The sequence below is a fragment of the Cryptomeria japonica genome, chromosome 9, assembly GCF_030272615.1.
Source record: "Cryptomeria japonica chromosome 9, Sugi_1.0, whole genome shotgun sequence".
Classification (NCBI taxonomy): Eukaryota; Viridiplantae; Streptophyta; class Pinopsida; order Cupressales; family Cupressaceae; genus Cryptomeria; species Cryptomeria japonica.
This window is the reverse complement of record NC_081413.1, coordinates 267,412,909-267,429,058: the sequence shown is the minus strand read 5'-3', so window position 1 is coordinate 267,429,058 and position 16,150 is coordinate 267,412,909.

Below are 16,150 nucleotides of genomic sequence, written 5' to 3'. Positions count from 1 at the left end.
AACTGTTCTTTAAGGCACAGAGCATAAAATTTGGGTGGTGGTCTACATTCCATAATCTGACCAGTTACTTTTAACATTTCGTCTATTTTTGCTTTCAACTCAGCAATTTCCTGCTTCTGACTTTCAATTTTCTTTTTCAATTTCTTCTTTTCTATTCCCCATAAACTTTGTTGCATGTCAGTCTAGGCTATGTATCGGAAAGTTAGGGTTTGCAATGTAACTGTTTCCCAGTTAGCTTTAACATATTCCCGAAACTCAATTAAAAACGTTCTCTTATACACAACAATAGCTTTACAAATTGCAGGGTGGAATACAACTTCACTAGGCACATTCAATTGTTCAGTTTGTTCTTGCTCTTGCTACAAGATAAATTCTTCTTGTTGTTGCGGTGGAGAAGTCTGTGCTTCCTCCGAAAATTGCATAGCAGTAGTAGCCAAATCATCAAGATTTGGTAACCCTTGCTCATTATGCCTTGTTTCTTTTGTCTCAACTTGTTCCTCTTCAGGAATGAATGAACTCTGGGCAGCATTCTCGGACACATTCTGAGAAACATTAAATTCGGACTCAACAGATCCTTCTGAAATTACAATCACCTCTGGTTGTAGTGAAGCAAGGGAGGTCTTAGATTGTTTCCTTGCAGAAACCCTTCTTGGCACTGATGCAGCTGCAGGAGGTGTTCCAGTAGCTTTCCTCTTCCTTGTTTGTTTAGAGGGCTTTGCCCTACCAGAGAATGACGGTGAACTAGTAATAGCAATAAGTGTTGCTATAGGAGAAACAACTGCAAGGGAAGGTGCTACAAGAGTAGATGACCCTTGCCCTGTTTTGCTGGTAGATGCAATTTCTTTCTTCTTTTTCTGAGGTCGTGGGGTAAGTACCCTAGGGGGTTGTGGGATTTGCAAATTCTTTTGGGCAACAAATTGTTGCCAGGAGAGAGGTGAGACATCCCTTAAAGAGCGCTCAATCAGTAATTTAATAAGGCCATGATGAGCGACAGAATTATCTTTCCCTTGTTGAGTTTCGTGGGCACTTTGTTCTAAAAATTTTAACAAGAAATTCGGAACATTTATAACTAACCCATGCCTCATATGGCTCAATAATTTAAAATGATGAGAATGCAGATAGGAAAAATGGCCTTCACAGGTTAAATACCTGATTATGTAAGTAGCATACTCTGAATAAGGAGGAGGCAACGATACGCGCTTGCATCCCTACTTGGAAACTTCTAGAGGTCCATCAGTAGGTATTGAAAACTTAGCCCTTGCAGTTGCAGCGTCTGAAGAAAAGTTTTCTCCAACGGCTGGAAGCCCAATTACTTCTGTAATTCTATTTTCGGTTGCAACAACCGTTAGACCCCATATGATGGCTCTCCCTTCAAAAAGGGCTCTCAAAAATTCTCCAGCAGCCTTTTCATCAAAATCATTTAAGCTCAAGAAATAATTTAACCACCCACAGAGGCTAAATGCGTGGATTGTTTGCGGATTTTGCAATAACATTTCATGAGCTACAGGCTCATGTCGCACCAACTAACCACCCATGTTTGTAGTTTTCCTTTAGCTGAACTCAATTCCTTGCTGAAGATTCAAATTCTCTGTTTCCCTTTCTGCTCTGGTTTTTCTTCTTTCATGCCGTCACATTTCTTTCTTTTTCCAAAAATAAACTTTTTCAACTAGCAGTCTTAATCGTAATTATGCAATAAAGAAGGACATGCGATCATATTTGGAAAGTACCAGAAAAGTATTAAAGAAAGATTATTTTACAGTTATGGCAGCGACGAAAAGACAGATTTTAACAGATGGATTACCCCGCCCCCTTCTTAAAGGATGACATGTGTCCTCATATGTCGTAAAGAACAGGTAGAGAGTCGGGTAATAATGACCGGTACATGCATAGCAGTAAATGAAGAGGATGAAACAAATCAAATATGCAATAAGAAAAGATATGGCATACCTTTGATAATTACACGTACGTGTGAAGAAAGATGATGGCATCTGCATGAATTGACAAGTGGGAAAGATATCTTAATTAAGGTTGATGCAGATGGATGACATGGATGGGTGAGATGGGCGGATGAAATGAACGGATGGAATGGATGGACGGAAGATAAAGAAATGAAATGGGAGCGATATGAGAATGGAGAAAAAGGGGTTTCCTTTTTTTTTTTTTTTTTTAAAAAAACCTTTATTATGAGCATGCTTGTTTTGAAAATTACGGTAACGCTGCAGGAAAAAAGCTAAAGCCTTCGGCTACAGGAAGAGTAGTGGGAAGAACCTGAACGAACTGCTACATGAATTTTTTCTTGGAGACTGGTTTGTGGTACAACCGGAGTCGGTGGCCATTCACTAGCAATTTGAAGCAGACTGGGTCTATTGTTACCAGCTGTACAGCTCCATTGTCAAACATATTTTCAACTTCATAGGGGCCAAGCCAGCGTGTTGTGAGCTTACCTTGGTTTTCTTGATATCTGGAATCATATAATAGAGCCCAATCTCCAGCAGAAAATTTCCTTGTTTTAATGTGCTGATCATGTCATTTCTTCCTTTGTTGTTGGATTGCTTATGTATGCTACAGGGCGGCTTTTCCCATTTCGTTCAAAGCATTTAGCTGCAGGAGACGGTCCTTTTATGCTTCAGATATGTCTATATTGAGTTCAAGAGTTGTCCTCAAAGTTTTATGTTCAAATTCTATGGGTAACATGGCTGTTTTCCCATAAAGCAGCTCAAAAGGTGTAAAGCCAGTTGTTTTTTTCCATGTAGTTCTGTAAACCCAAACTGCTTCAGGAAGTCTATTGCTCCAATCTTTTCTATGGATCTGCACTGTCTTTGTGAGGATCGCCTCAATTTCTCTGTTTGTTACCTCTGCCTGACCATTGGCTTGAGGGTGATAAGGGCTGGACTTCCTATGTTTGATTTTATAGTCATTCATCAGTGCAGTGATCAGATTCGACGTAAACTGAGCTCCTTGATTGGTTACAAGCTCTCTAGGAATTCCAAATCTTGTGAAAATTTTTTCATACAGAAACTCAGCAACTTTGTTATCTCGGGCATGAGTCATAGCTATTACCTCGACCCATTTTGTTACATAATCCGTGCAAACAAGAATGTATGACTTTCCATTTGATGGTGGATCAATTGACCCTACAAAATCCATCCCCCATTTATCAAAAGGGGTGACTATTATCTACGGATATAGTGACATTTCATCGGACTTAGTTGGTCTTCCCATATGCTAGCATCTGTCACATTTTCTTGTTTAAGCCACAGCATCCTTATGTAATGTTGGCCAGTAGTACCCTGTTGTAAGAACTTTCATTGATGTTCTTTTTGCTGCAAAATGTCCTCCACATGGTTCATCATGGCAAGCATGCAATATGTCATAAGTTTTGTCTTCTCTTACACATCTTCGCATTACTTGATCAGGTCCAGTATAGAACAAACTATTTGCAATCCAGAAGAAGTTAAAACTTTTCTCTATTAACAATTTCTTTTCTTTTGGAGAAAAGTGGTCTGGTATTCTGTTTGCTACTAGATAATTGGCAATGTCTGCATACCAGGGTATATGTGCAGTGATGGAAAACAAGTGTTCATCTGGGAACCTATCATCAATGATCTCATATTCAACAGGTGTAGCTGATTGAAGTCTTGATAAAAAGTCAGCTACAATATTGGCTCTCCCTGGTTTGTCAATTATGGAAATGTCAAATTCTTGTAACAACAGGAGCCAACGTGCCAACCTACCAGAGATGACAGGTTTGTTCATCAGATACTTGATTGATGCATTGTCAGTATGGATGAATATCTGATAACCTATGACATAATGCCTAAATTTATTCAAAGCATACACTACTGCAAGCAACTCCTTTTCTGTGACAGTATAGTTGAGCTCAGGACCTTGAAGGTTCTTGCTGATAAAGTAAATAGCATGCTCAACTGAATTTTCTTTTTGATTCAAAACTGCTCCTATGCCAAAGTCAGAGGCATTAGCATGTATGTGAAAAGGCAAATTCCATTTTGGACCTTGAAGAACAGGGGCTTTAGTAAGCAAGTCCTTTAGTTGTAGGAAGGATTTTTCACAAGTCTCTGTCCACTCAAATTGGGAATCCTTTGTTAACAAAGCATAAAGTGGACTGGCAATTTTACTGAAATCTTTTATAAACCTTCTATAATACCCTGCATGACCAAGAAAACTTCTGACATCTTTCTGTTTTGCAGGAGTTTGTAAATTCTGAATTACTTCAATTTTAGCAGGGTCGACCTGAATTCCATTCTTTGAAACATGATGACCTAGAACAATACCTTCTTCCATCATTAGAAAACACTTCTCACTGTTTAGAGACAAATTTTGCTCTCTACACCTTTTTAATACTTTTTCTAAATTTACTAGTGCTTCTTCAAATGTGACTCCATAGGTAGTGAAATCATCCATGTAAATCTCCATACATTCATAAAATATATCAGCAAAGATACTAATTACTGCTCTTTGAAATGTTGCGGGCGCATTGCATAGGCCAAAAGGCAAGACCGAATAAGCAAATGTTCCCCATGGACAGGTAAAAGTTGTCTTATCTTGATCTTCAGGGGCAATTTTTATCTGATTGTACCCACTGTAACTATCCAAAAAGGAAAAATATCTTTTGCCAGACAGTGAGTCTAGTACTTGATCTACAAAAGGTAGTGGAAAGTGATCTTTTTTAGTGGCACTGTTCAATTCTCTGTAATCTAAACATACTCTCCATTTTCCACCTTTCTTGGGGACAATGACTAATGGAGAAACCCATTGACTGTCAGAGATTAGATAAATAAAACCAGCATCAAGCAACTTTTGAAGCTCACTTTTAACTATTTCTCTAAGTGCTGGATTTACTCTTCTTTGAGGTTGTCTAATTGGTGAACAATCTTCTTTGATATATATCCTATGAGTACAAACTCGAGGATCTATTCCTTGCATATCTCCATATTCCCATGCAAAAGCTTTATGCTGTTCTTGTAGCATTTTTAGTAGGTCAGCCTGTTGAGACTGTGATAGCTTGTTATTGATGTTCAAACAATGACCTTGAGACAATTCTATTTGCTTCGTGAGATTACTCATAGAGTCTACTGGTAATGTTTGTATCTCTTATGAAAGCAAATTGTGAAAAATTGCTGGAAGTTTAGGCAGTGAATTTTTAGAATCTAGTTGCTGCAGGAAACATTGTAAATGAGTACCATTTAGATCAGATGAACTACCCATATCAGAGTTGTACTGTAGAATTTGAAACAGCAAAACATCTTCACTCTAAAGTTGTGAGAATGGGTCATTTTGAATCATCATTAATTGAGCCAAAGAATTGGCTTCTTCAATTTCCTCCCCCACATCTGGCCAAACAGGTTGGGACAAATTTGGCTGAGGTCTAGCAGGCGGATACAGAGCCAATTTATTTGTGGACTACCCATCAGAAATAGTCATATCTCTAGAACAGCATCCTATAAAAGCATCAGCAGTTGCTAATCATGGTCTACCAAGAATAACTGGATATCCTCCTAAAGTTGTCTTAACTGATAATATTGTGAAATCAACAGAATACTCCCAAGATTCAAGAATGACAATTACATCTTCTACTATCCCGTCAGGTTTAACTGTGGAGCTGTCTGCAAGCTGCAAAACTGTGGGTGTAGATCTAATGTTTAAAATGTTCAGGGAGTCCATAGTATGCTTTGTCATGACATTAATGGCAGCACCTAAATCAATCAAAATATTTTTTACAACTTGGCCATTTACATTTATCTGCACTACAGGACTTCCAGGGTCAATATACTTTGGAATAACTACATTTCCCAACATTATATCAGCCAATTTTCCTAGTACATGAATTGTTTGAGGATTCTTTTTCTTTCGTCCAGGCTTCTTCAAACAGGCTTCTTTAATAGCTTTTCCAAAAATAGGAATATCTTTAATAGCCTGAAATAAAGAAATTTGAATCTGCACATTTTTTAGCTGATCCATAATGTCAAAAGTGGACTTCTTCCATGGGTTTATATGTAGTACTTTGCAACCTCTGAGGAAAAGGTGGGTTGTCTTGATTTTGTAGAACAGGCTCTTTAGGAACTGTATCAGTTATGGGCATGTGCTCAGTAGGAACAACAGGTGCAGTAGATTCTTCATGAGAAGAGTCTTATATTTCAATAATCAGAGGCGATTTTGGAGCAGGTAAAGTAGTTCTAGATCTCAAATGGATGTTATTAACATTTAAGGCATAAGCTTGATACTGGTTGGCTTTAACAAAATACGCAGGCTGTTGCTGCTACTGTTGCTTACTATTGGGATTGGGCAACGACAGGCATAGGTGTTTGTTTTAAAGGTCCAGGATTTGTGGCAGTTACTACAGGAGGTGGCATAAGGGCCTATGGTTGTGGCTGTGGAAGCTGCAGGAATCTAGAGGACTGGTTTTGCCATTGCTGAGGGCCTCGCCATTGGGAATTTTGTTGCCAATTTCCTGAAGTTGGGGTCCATTGCCCTTGTGGCTGCTGCCATCCTCCTTGAGGGGATTGCCATTGCTGATTCTGATAATTAGGCCAATTTGGTTGAGGTGGATTCCAGGGTGGTGGTGGTCCATATGCATGTTGCCATTGGTTATTATAGCCAGAATAAGAATTACCAAAATTTAATGGGTCTTGAGGCATACCTTGTCTTTGGGCCCATGGTCTCCTTTGTGCAACAAAGAACACTTGATCATCATCTCCTTCTACTGGCTTGAAGTCAGTAGGTAGCTATTTGGCTTCCACATTAGCCACCATCTTGCATCTGCAGTCATGCTTCTTTTGTCTGCAGTATGGATAGAACTCAGCCAAAACTGCATCAGCCTCCTCATGTTTCTTTTGAGCTTGCATAGTGTCCAGTTGTGTAGCCATATTATTAATGATGTCCTGCTTGAAGTCAGATAGCAAATTTGTTATCTCCATTCGGGAAACTCCAGCAGAAGAAGACTTCCCTATTGTAGCATGATGACCTCGACCTTTCTTAACTATTGCTCGAGAGTAGTTAAGACATATTTTCTTTATATCATCCCAAGGCAGCTGGGTTATATCACCTCCTCCTATCAGGTCCAGGGCATCTATACAGGCATCACTGATTCCCCTTAGAAACAGAAATTTCTGAGAGTCCTCGTTGAGAGTATGGTTTGAGTTTCTCTTTAGTGAAAACAAGAATCTAGAAATATAATCTTCCATATTTTCATCGTCCTTCCGCTGAATTTGGAATATGTCATCACTTTTGCTGGCACTCTTACATTATTCCTTATACTTTTCAAGGAATTTCGTCTGCATGACCTCCCAACTATCGATGACACCACTTCCCAGACTCAAAGGAAATAACTTTACTTTATGAGCGTCTGTGTTGTAGTCAAAACTACGACAAAGGACATCAAATTCAAACAGAAAGGTTTCTGGGTCCTCTGTGACTAGGCCATAAAACTTTGGAAGGAAAGAAGAGGGAATATTTTTAAGATTATCAGTATCTCCCTAGGGAACAATGGGAAACTAAATGCAGGAGGTGGATTATGAGGTAGATTATTTGCCATGTTTGGTTGTTGGAATAACAGAGCGAATGGATTTTCCTTAGGTTCATTGTCAGCTAGGTCAAATGGTAGTTCAATAAATAGATTTTCAGGGAGGAACCTTCGCAGGGCGTCTCTTCTTCTTCTATGCATGCAATATGATGAATAGTAGCTTGACAAATTTAGAAAATTTTACTAACAAGCTAAACTAATGCTAAAAATGACTTTTGATAAACTCCTAGCTAGACGCCATCCCCGGCAGCGGTGCCAAAAACGGTCGTGCCCACAAAAGGATATGAAAATCATAGTAAAACCTTTCCTGGGAATTCTGCATTCCAACAGGTGACCAATATCTCTCTCTGTAGACGTTCATTTACTTGTCAAACCAGAGGACGTATATTTTAAATGGCGCAGCAAAATATATGCACTAGGAACTCATTTTGGTCAAAACTTAGCAAAAATACATACAGGAAAGAAATTCTACCTACACTACAGGAAGGTAATGCAAAGCTCTTTAACTCAACTATGATCTGATTAGAATAGAAATCATGATAACTACAACTGAAACCAAAACTATGAACTGGCCTTATGCTGCAGGAATAGGCACAGTGATGGATTCCTTGTGCTGTAGGAGCAATGTAAAGCTGAGTTTGTATAAAAACTTTAAAGATGAAAACAAACTGAAACTTAACAAAAAAGAACAACTAACTAACTATCTACAGATACCTACTAAGTGGGCCCCCTTAGCAAGCATCTCCTGATTACGCAAATGTTAAACTCAGAACTTCATTGAACTTTATTCATAAAAACAGAATGATATACATTGTTTTGTTGATATGGAAACTAACAACAAATTCTGTGTTTTATTATCATATTGATTCTTACATGATAACTACTATTCTGATTCTATCTTACTCTATCTATTATCTCCTCTCCTCCTCTCTCGTGTAGGAGAGAGCTTTATTTAAAAGCAGGAGAGCAACTAACTAACTAACTCCATCAAAAAAAGACGTGGGAGTAAAATATAGCCCCGAGTCAAGGAACAAACTTCATAAATGAATTTATGCATTCAACCCGATCTAGAGAGAAAATCTAGCGCTCCACTCTTTCCCAATTAACTGCCATTAAAATTCTTTCCCATGGTTCGGTCAAAGAGTCCTTGTCGGAGCTCCCTCAAAGTTGTGCAGGAAATGGACTTTACTGCAAGACCGAGATCGGCTGCGCTTGACTCGATCGTTCTTCAACAACCTGCGAAATAAAAGGTAACAGGCAACAGAAAAAGGTGTATGGTACATACACAATATCTATTCATTAATCACACATTTAAATCTACTTCATCATTCAAAAACTGTATACGATATACTAGTCATTTTAGGGAGTCAATGGGGCAATAAATGCAATCAAGTCAACACAATGAGCTGCAGGAATATAAAAGTATCTTGCTACAGGATATCCCAAAAAGGTTTCAACAAAGTTTGAACATCCATGAAATAACAAAAGTAAAGGCATTTAAAAGTTTATCTTAACATCCAAATTATGAGCATATTTTAAGCTCATCACTAACCTCAACCATGATGTAAATCCAAACCCTAACCCTTAACACTATATGCACCCCTAACACTACCCCTAACCATGATGTAAACCCTAACCCTAACCCTAATCCTAACCATAACCCTAAATCCTAAGCCTAACCATAATCCTAAGCCTAGCCCAAACTCTCTAACTCTGACAACAACCATGACGTAAATCCTAATCCTAATCCTTGACCCTATCCCAAACCCTAATCCTAGCCCTAACTATAATGTAAAGGCTAAGCCTAGCTATAATCATAACAATAACCCTAAACCCTAAGCCCAACCATAATCCTCACCCTAAAACCAATCCCAACCATAACCCTAAGCATAACATAACCATAACCTTGAAACCAAATTTAATGCTAACACTAAAGCTGATTGAACCCTAAAACTGAATTGAACTAGAACCCTGACTTTAAACAAAATTAAACCTTAAACCTAAACCTAAAACTACACCTAACATAATGTAAACTTTAACCATAATACTAATCCTAAACTTGAAATATTAACCAAAATAATAACTCTCCAGCACTAACCCTAACCCTAACCATAATCCTAAGCCCCAACTCTAAAACTTAACCATAACTCTAAATCTGACACTACATTCAACCATGATGTAAACCCTACTATAATGCTAATCCTAACCCTAAACCCTAAGAATAACCATGATGTAAACCCTAACCCTAACCATGATGTAAACCTTAACCATAACTATAATCTATAGCCATAAACCTAACCCTAATCATTAGTCTTAACCTTAACCCTAATAACAATCCTAATCCTAACTATATCTATAATCTGAATCATAACCATAATAATCGTAATCATAATATAACCCTAAGCATGATGTAAACCCAAACCATAATCCTAGCCCTAACCCTAAATATTATGTAAATCCTAATCCTACCCACAATCCTAACCATAACCCTAAACCCAAAACCTAGCCATGATTCTAACCCTAATCCCAACCATGATATAAACAATAATCCTAACAATAATCCTTCCCATAATCAAAAACCCTAACTCTAATCATAATCATAATAGTAAAACTAATCCTAACCCTAAATGATAACCAAAACCATAACACTAACCTTAATTATGATTTAAATCCAACCCTAAGCCTAGCCTAATAATGAACCTCAACCAAACTATATCTCCAATTGAAAACCTAACCCTGAGCATAACCCTAACCAAAATCCTTAGCTTAACACTAAACCCTAAGCCTAAGCCCAACCCAAAACTAAAACCTTAACCCTACCCATAACCCAAAACCTCAACCTAACCCTAATCTTAACTATGACATAAATCTTAACCCTAATCATATCCTTGTCCATAACATTAAACCCTAACCTAACATTATTGTAACCATAACCCTAAACTTTAACCATAATTCTAACCCTAAACCAAATCATAACCCAAACCCTAAACTTACCACTAACCCTAACCCTGATGTAAACCCTAAGCATAATATTAATTCTAATCCTCAACCCTAACCCAAACCATAACCCAAACCCTAACCATGATGTAAACCCTAACCCTTATCCTAACCATAATGTAAATCCTAGCCCTAACTATAAGCCTAACCCTAACCATTAACCCTAACAATAACCTTGATGTAATTTGTAACCCTAACCATAATCCTAACCCTTACCCTAACGATTATGTAAATCCTAATCCTAGCCATAATCCTAACCATAACCCTAAACCCTAAGCCTAACCATGATTCAAACCCTAATCCCAACCATGATATAAACCATAAATCGAGAACCATAATCTTTACCATAATCATAAACCCTAACTCTAATCATAATCATAACCCTTACCCTAATTCTAACCCTAGCCGCTAACCTTAGAAATAATCCTTAACCCTAACTATAACCATAAACCTAACACTAACCCTAAAAATTAAACCTAACCATAACTTAAAACCTATCCCTAATCTAACCTTAATCCCAAATTATAATCCTAATGCTAAACTTAAACCCTAACCAAAATTATGATTAGGGATATAATTATAATAATTATAAATATAATAGTATTATTATATATTAATATAACTATATTTAATAATACAATACTATAATCACATATTAATCAATCTAATATTTTTCATGTTGTGTCATGACTACTACTAGCTTATATATTAATATTATATATAAAATGTGTGGAGAGATATCCTTCTTGAAGCGTCTAGATATAAAATTGATAAAAAAAAATAAACACCTAAAAAAGGATATCTCTCCACGTATTTTATATATAATATTAATATATATAAACTAGTGGAGCATTGATAGATAATGATGGAACTAGATATATCTAACTGTAATGATAAATAAGCCATTTAAGAAGTGTGGACAGAAGGTGAAAGGAATCGGACGGAGGCAGAGATATAGTCCACATACTCTTATAACTTTTTGGTTTAAAAAAATAAAAAATGTTTTGACAGATTCATAGAGATTGTCAGAGATAAATATGGTTACAATCGATTTTAGTTTCTTTATTTATTAAGGAGAGGAAGGCGAGGAGGCAAGGCAGAAGTAGCCGAAGAGTTCAGGTAAACCAGCAATAAGACAGCTATAAATTGTATTCTACTAAAGTAGTCGAAGGGGGTGAGATATGGAGGCTCTGAGAGCATGCTAGTGATCATTACCTCCATTCTCTGTATGTTTCTAAACCCTTATCTTCATCCTTTAATGATGTTTTATTACCTGTTTAGAATATGTAATTATGTTAAACAACTCCAACGCTCTGTCAATGTTACCACATTTCTACATGAATGTCTACTAAGTTGATTGTAACTAAATTGATAAAATATTTTATTCTTTAAAATTAGAGGGATGTCCAATTTATTTATGGTGTTCAGAACTCCCTTTTCATCACAGCCCACGATAATAGCAACAATGGTGAGGATTTAGGTTTTATATCTATTTATTTTGTTTTGAAAAATAGAATCTTAAACCATTCATAAGATCCCAGCCCAGAAGTTTTTAAATCCTTTTTGACTAACCCATTTTCTTCTTATCCTGCAATCATTGCATTTCATGAGACTAGAGGCACTCTGTTAGGAATATCAGTTTGGTGCATATCTTCCAGTGAATATTATGTCAAATGGTTCATGAAGTTTGCTCATGCCTTCATATTTTGCTTGCAAGTCTGCCATGGCTTTATAGACTATTATATATGTTAATAAAAAATTAAAAAAACACACACCTTCCAATCCATAGACAGGGGGAGTGTTGTCAAAAGGGCAAATAATAATTTTCATCCCATTAATATTTACTTTAACCTTCTTAAGAGTTCATTAAATGCATGCTTTGCCTGCCCTGCAACCTCTATAGTTCACTGTAGTCCATTAGACCACATTTCTGGCAAACGTTGTGGAATCTGGCATTCGCTTGGAATTTTCTGAAGCCTTCTCAACAAATCCTTAAGACCACATTTATTTCAGGCATTCTATCCCAAAAACTTCCATTCTGGCTCTAACCTGGAAGTAGGCTGCGTAATACTCAGCTGATTTTGAATTTAGGTTTGTTGCATTCATTCATCAAGTATGATAATATAAGAATTTGGAGATAGTTGAAAGGAGGTAGTAAAGAATGTAGAGCTCTAAGTAAACAATAAACAATAGAACTGAACTTGAATCCCTATGACAAGAACAATAACATTATAACTACTATAACTACATCTTTTGATATGTCTCCATAAACTACTTTTTATAATATTATTCATAATACATTATCAATATTATAATTATAATATAATATAATTTCGTTAAAATATTATAATATGTTCATAATTCTAAGCTATGGACTTTATTATTATAATCTAATGTAAATCTTAATCATGAATCCAATATATTTTGAAGACTTCATATCTATGTTGATGACGACGATAAAAGTGTTGTATAGGAAGCTATATATAACCAAAAAAATACTATTTATCACAGAATTAGGGATAATTTTAGAGTTAGAAGTAGTTTTAGCTTTTTGGTTGTGCTTATGGTTAGGTTTAAGTCATAATTGCCATGATTATCATCATAATCATTCATTATGTTGGGTAATTCATTAAAATAAAATAGATTCATGGTTTGGATTTTGATGTTGATTTTAATTGATGGTTTGATTTTGGATATTTGAATTGGAATAATATATCTAGTTACTAGACCTTAAGACTCTTTTTTTGTATCAAATAATAAGGATTATGGTTCATGTTACAAGAGAGTTAAAGTTCATATGATCATGTTCCATAGTAATTATGGAGAGCAAAAAAAAAAGGAAATTGACAAAACAAAAAATTGAAAAGATTACAATGATGGTTCGTAGTCCTTTTTCGAACTTATAAATCAAAAGCTATTTAGTAAGAGACTTGTCCAATTACCTTGGTTTTTATTGACCATTTGTACACATTAAATATATTGTAAGTAATATTACATTATAATTACATAGAACTACAATTCTATAATATTATATTAAATTGTAATACTAATTGTTTATTAATATATAACAAAATATAACACTTACCTTATGTTTATGATTTAGGATTATTTTGAGTTGGGGTTTAATAAGGATTATTTTATTATGATATAGTAAAATCTATAGTTTAATTAGTTTGAATGGTAAATTGTGGTTTAGGGTTAACATTTAATTAGACTAAGATACAAGAAAAAAGAAAATAGTTTAATTGAGATTGTTGTTAATTTATGATTAGGGTTTCAATTTAATTAGACTGAAATTTTGATAAGAGTTAGGGTTTAATAAAGATTTGTATTTAATTAGAGTTAATGCGAATCTGATTTTCGTCATCTATGTTTTTGAAATTTATGTAAATCATATTTAAAAAGAAATAATTTGAATTACATTAGATTGAATATTTATTTTAATTACTGACATACTTTACATATACTTAGGTCTCTATTCATTCTCTAACTCTTTAATTTATTGCTATGATATGATATACAGGAAGGAGAGCGAGCATCTATTATTACTCAACTATTTGAAGTTTCAAATCTGTAATTCAGTTAAGAAAATGGCCCATCAAGGAGAAGGAGATGAGATCATTTATGACAACATAGTTGAGATGGATGGTACCAGAGAAGTTGTTATTCGAATATCAAGCTGTTTTAATAAGAGACATCTTTACGGGCATTATTTAACAGACCTGAACGCTCGTGTTTGTGCATTGAAAAGTGATGTGACTAGGGAGAGAACAGCGTACGAAGCAGACCCACAAAATCAAGCTGATAACTTCGCATATCATCTTAACCTGTTTAAGATGGCTCTTGATTCATTACGGCAGGAGTTTGACGCTCATGAAGTCGAAGTGCATAGATGCATATGCGACAGTCCCATGCCTGATTGCGACATATACCGTGATCAAATCATAGAGATCGATCTTAATTTGTACAAGGTAGAAGATATGGTTGCGCGAATCTGGTCAAGCGATCTGGAAGAAAGAGTAGAGAGACAGAGGGAGAGAGAGATAAGACAAGTGGTAGGAGGACTGCCCACCATAACAATTTCAGAGAATCATATTAATGAAATTGCTGATTGTCCAATTTGTTATTTCAATTATGAAGTGGTAGAAGCAGCATGCCATTTGCGTTGTCATGAACGCCACATATTTCACAGGGAATGTATTGAAAAATGGTTGAAGACGAAAAACCAGTGTCCCATATGCAGGTTGCCAGCATATAAATGGACATATTGGATGGAAGCTGTTGGAGATGGACAAATCGGTACACTTAGATTTTCTCTTTTGATCAGCTAGTGTTTGGGGATAATTTGTGAACGAGTTACTAAAAACTAGTTCTCTTTCTTATGTTCTGATAGTAGCGTGATTTTAAAATTTGTTAGTTGTTATATTCGCATTTTATTTAGACGGTTTAATGGTCAAATATTCTATAACAATTTTATTTTATTTATATTACAAATGTGAAAAATTATTATGTTTTCTTGATTTTTTGTAGATTCAATTGTGTATGTATTTTTTCTGATGAAAAAAAACATACACAATCAAATCCAGAAAAATTCAAGAGAATATAACATGGATTGTGGAAATCTTGGAGCATAAATTATTATATTATTTTGTTGATCAAAATCTAATACAATTGAATTGTGAATATGTAAGGATGATTTTATTGTGAAATTTCTTACTTTTTTTAATAAAATATATCTACATATATTAATCAAAATAAATAAATAAAAATTAATTTTATTCTTACAAATACAAACGAATCATATTTTGGAAGACAAACTAATTAAATCTAACAATTTGACTCTAAAACTCTTATTAAATGTCATTAGAAATAACATTGGTATCCTTTTTAATATATTTTTCCAAATCACAAGTCAATGCTTGTCTATTTTGATGCTCTACGTGCCTATTAGTACCCTATAACCACCCTAACACTCTAGTAACCATTGAAAAAGAAATTTCTTAGTACTTGGTATTAATGAGTAAACCCTTGTTGACAACCTAAGCTAGTTCTAGAACCATCCCCGGCCTTTGGTACATATAAAAAGTCTTGGTTAGTAGGGTTCTACAAACCTAATCAGTTTTTGTTTGTGGCTATAGAATCATGCAAAAATATTGATGCACAAGAATTACAATCATGTCATTAGCATATTTATACTTTTCAATATATATGTGTGTGTGTGTGTGTGTATGTATATAGAATAGCAAATTTATTCATAACAATAAGAAATGGTTGGCACTTTCCAGTTCACGCCTCAAGGGTAAGTCAACTTCCCCAGTTTTCCACTGTGTAGATCTGGTGTCTAGTTCCTTTTCCATCTCTATCCTAGACTGTATTATGAATAAAAACATGTCTAACTTGGCCTCTGGTTTGGTCGGAAATGTTTTTTGTCCATGCCCTAATATTGAGTCGTGTCGGGCTTGGGTAGCCCGCAAGTGGAAAGGGAAAGGTTAGATTGAGGTGGTTGTTATGGCTCATGGTTTTTTCTCCTTTTCCTTTACCTGTGATGAGGATTTAAGATTTGTTTTATCTGGAGGCCCCTCGATGTTGGGTAAATCGTCTTTAGCTTTGGAA